This window comes from Trichosurus vulpecula, chromosome 1, assembly GCF_011100635.1.
Source record: "Trichosurus vulpecula isolate mTriVul1 chromosome 1, mTriVul1.pri, whole genome shotgun sequence".
NCBI lineage: Eukaryota > Metazoa > Chordata > Mammalia > Diprotodontia > Phalangeridae > Trichosurus > Trichosurus vulpecula.
In genome coordinates, this window is record NC_050573.1 from 220,117,873 (window position 1) to 220,122,440 (window position 4,568).

A 4,568-nucleotide genomic window follows, 5' to 3' on the forward strand; every position below is an offset into this window, starting at 1 on the left:
TGACAGGAACTTGAAACACTTCACCATTCTGCTTGCCTCCAGAATTAAATAATACAAATAAAGGCCATCAGTTCTATATTTGAAGCTATTTTGTATCTTAATGCCGGTGAAGATCAGATGGGCTCTTTTTGAGGCTTAGAGTATTTCTCTTTATTCACTCATATTGACCTTTTAGAACACTAAAACTCTCAGATCTTTTTTGCATACATTTTCTAATCATGTTTTCCCCTATCCTACACTTTATATCTCCCCATTCTATAACATAAATTTCTTGAATTCAAATATTAGATTTCACCTTTATCTTTAATAAATTTCATCGTGTTGGATGTAGTCCAAGGGTCTAAACTATTAAGATCCTCTTGAATCATGATTGTCACCCAGGATGTTGGCTACCCCTTCCACAATACTCATTTTCCCCCATCATATGTTTTTGCTCACTGCACTGTCCCTCTTTCGAATGTTTGTCACCAATACAGACCAGTGTGTAAGACTTAAGTGCTTAATAAATGTGTTTTCAATTAATATTTCACTAATTCAGTCAACAAACTAGAACTTTATTGTTATTAATTTTTTTAAATGAAATAACTATCAATACCCTTGGCCCTGTGGCAAACACTTTCTTTTCTTTCTTTGACCTTTATAAGATGACCTCTAACCAGACAACACTATATCTCTACTTTCTCTCTCCTAAGTTATTGTTTTGTTTTGTTTTCATTTTGAGTAACATCTCATTATCCTGGATAATCCAGAGTGTAGAGAGACATTTCTTCTACATTTCTCCATATTTTCTTGTGATGTAATACATCAACTATAGTAGAAATACAAATATTGTCTGCTTAGTGCAAATTATGGGGGGGGGGTAGAAATCCCTGCTCCTTATGCTGTCTGAGATTCTCAGCTTTCTTTTTAGAACTGTTTGTGAGTGTTTACACCTCACCTCTTTGAGACCTTTGCAACCTTTTAGCACCTTTAAGAAAACCTGGGAACTATACCCAATTTCCTTTTTCTTGTCTCATTAATCACTTGTTTGCTTTTTATTACTTTTAACTCATTAATTTACGTTACCGAAAGTTTAAGCTGTTAAATCTTAAAAGTTCACAAGCACTTTGGGAACACTTTGTATTTTACTTACCAGTTTGTTTTTTAACTTACTTTTTTAATTTACTTCCTTGTGTTTTCAACTGCCTCATCTTTGATTTTTTTTCTGTTCCTTAATCATCCTTCAATCATTTTCTTTCTTTAGATTGAGTCTTCCTGAAGACTGAGCCCATCAGTTAGACATTTATTCTTAAAGCATTCACAATCAGGAAATACATCTACTTTGTACCTCTGTGTTTAGACTTTATCAGTTCTCTCTCTCTGGAGGTAGAGGAGGCTATTACTGCATATATTATTCTCCTGGTTCTGCTCACTTCACTTTGCTTCAATTCATATAAACCTTCACAGATTTTTCTGAAACTATCCTGTTCATCATTTCTTATAGCACAATAGTGTTACATCACAATCACATACCACAACTTGTCCAGGGTTTCCCCATTGCCTCAATTTCCAATTCTTTGCCACCACAAAAAAAGAGCTGCTACAAATATTTTTGTATTAATGAGTCCTTTTTCTTTTTTAAAAAATTTCTATGAGATATAGACATAGTTTGGTAATGCTGGGTCAAAGGGTATGCACAGTTTTATAGCCTTCAGGCATAGTTCCAAAGTGGTTGGACTAGTTCACAATTTAAACAGTGCATTAATGTCCAAATTTTTCCATTTCACCTCCAGCATTTGTCATTTTCTTTTCTGTCATGTTAGCCAATCTGATAAGTATGAGTTGGTATTTCAGAAATGCTCTAATTTGCATTTCTCTAATGAATAATAACTTAGAACATTTTAAGTAACTATTAATAGCTTTGATTTCTTCTTCTGAAAGCTTCCTGTTCATGTCCTTTGAACAATTGTCAATTGGGGAGTGGCTCTTATTTTTATAAATTTGGCTCAGCTCTCTATAAGTTTATAAGCAAAAATCTTTATCAGAGAAATTTGCTATAAAATGTTTCCCCAGTTTCCTGCTTTCCTTCTAGTTTTGTATGTACAAAAACTTATAATTGCATGCAATCAAAATTACCCACTTTACTTCCTGTGATCGTTCTTGGTCATAAACTCTTCCTTATCCATAGATCTGGCAGGTATATTTCTCCCTGTTTATGCCTAAATCATTTATCCATTTTAACCTTATCTTGGTATAAGGTATGAGATATTTGTCTATGCCCAGCCTCTGACAAACTGCTTTTCAGTTTTCCTAGTAATTTTTATCAGTGAGCTCATTTATGACTTATTCAGTTTCTTTGTTTTGTTTTGTTTTTGTTTTGCATGGTTTCATTTTAATCAGTTTGGATGTAATCTCTTCCAGAGTTAACTCTATTTCAGCTTGTAGATGAAATGAAAATGTAGAAAGGTCCACTTCATCTTGTTGACACATTTGTGGTCATCTCTTCCCTTTTTCACAAGCAGTCAACTGTAGAAAAGTCTGTCCAAAGAGTCCTATGCTGAAAAATAGCAAGTGATTCAAAGTAATCAGTCAAATTTGCTAACATTTCTCCATTTCTAAACCATCCTTAAAGAGAATCATATATGGGGTCACACCATCCTCATGGAAGTCTAAGAGAAACACCATGCCATCTGGATTCATGTTTTCACCTATGAAGAACTAATAGCTTTTAAAATTAGCAACAATATGTTTGATTTGTTCTGCAGCAACCATCATGAAAGGCTTATGTTCTTCAAGTCTGCCTTTGATTGATTTCATGTAGTCTTTGGTGCACTTTTCATAAGATTCTTTGGTGAAACTAGTTTCTTGCAAATGAAAATTTATTACTATGTCAACTCCAGTGATCACAGTGGCATCTGTTTCTTCACCCTCAGGACCTTCGGCAGAGGCATTTCCACCTATGAGTGAATCATCAGTGGTACCCCCTGTCCTACTGACCATCTTCCCCTCTAGCTCCAGGCAAAGCCCTTTCTCGATCTCCTGGATCTTGTAAATGTAAGAGAATATCTCTTCATGGATAATGAGGTCCCGGTATATGATCACGGTGGCTGAAAGGAGGGATGCAGAGACAGCGGCACTAGTGCCCCGGATGTTGGGAGAGCGATGGGAGCGTGATGTGAGAGCAGGCGGGGGAGCAAGGAAGGATTGTGTAGAGAGGGGAGAGGGGGAGGGAGGCAGAAGAGCTCAATTTTTTTCTAAGGGAGGATTGTTTAACCATACTATTTCCCCTCCTGCTAATCTGGGAACTTAATATTTTTGGTAAATTCTCATCCATTTCATTTAGATTGCCATTTAACTGTCATGTAATGGGGCAATCCTGTTAATTGTTTTAGTTTCATCTTTATTGGTGGTGCATTTTTGATGCACTTTTCATTTTTGATATTGGTAGTTGTTTTTAAATCAAATTAACCAATGGTTTATCTATTTTATTGTGGGTTCTTTTTCTCATAAAACCAGTTCCTGGTCTTAATTTTTAGTTCAATGTTTTGTTTTATTTTTGACTTTCAATTTTATTAATCTCTCTTTGATTTTCAGGGTTTCCATTTTGGTATTTAATTGGGGTTTTTTATTTGTTCTTTATCTAGATTTTTTAGTTGCATGCCCAATAGGTTGATCCGCTCTTTCTCACTTTTATTAATTAATTTAGAGATATAATTTTTACCCTAGGAGCTGCTTTGGCTTCAAACCACACATTTTGGTATATTGTCTCACTGTTGTCATTCTCTTTAATGAAATTATTCATTGTTTCTATGATTTATAATTTGATCACTTGTTCTTTAGCATTGGATTATTTAGTTTCCAATTAATTTATAGTCTTTGCTTCCATTGACTTTTATTGATTGAAACTTTTATTGTATTATGGTCTGAAAGGGGTGTATTTAATATTTTTTTTTCTTTTCTGCACTTGGTTGTGAGGTTTTATGCCTTAATAGATGGTTAATATTTGTGAAGGTGCCATGTATAGCTGAGGAAAAAAGGTATATTCCTTTCTATTCCCATTCCATTTTCTCCAGAGATTTATTATTTCTAATTTTCCAAGATTCTATTCATCTCCTTAACTTCATTCTTATTTTAGGGTTAAGTTTATTTAGCTCTAGGAGGAAAAAGTTGAGGGCCAACACTAGTTTAGTTTTACTGTCTGTTTCCTCCTGTAATTCATTTATCTTTTCCTTTAAGAATTTGGATGCTGTACCATTTGGCACATATATGTTTAGTATTAATATTACCAAATTTCTCTGGTGCCTTCCAGCAAATGTAGTTTCCTTGATTAACTCTTTTGATTAGGTCCATTTTTCCATTGTTTTGTTTGAGATCATGACTGCTACTCCTGCCTTTTTAACTTCAGCTGAAAAACAATAGATTCTGCTCTGGCCTCTTATTTTAACTCTGTGTGTGACTCTTTCTTAAAAGCATATTTCTTGGAAGCAACATACTGCTGTATTCTTCTGTTTTAAGGATGAATTTATCCCACTCACATTTACAGTTATGAGTATTAATTATACATTTCCATCCATTCTACTTTCTTCCAC

General features: G+C 34.3%; 1 pseudogene; it reads right to left on the reverse strand.

The window, feature by feature from the left end:
- Positions 1-2,577: 2,577 nt before the first annotated feature.
- Positions 2,578-2,994, reverse strand: LOC118834610 (annotated as a pseudogene).
- Between the last annotated feature and the right edge of the window lie 1,574 nt (positions 2,995-4,568).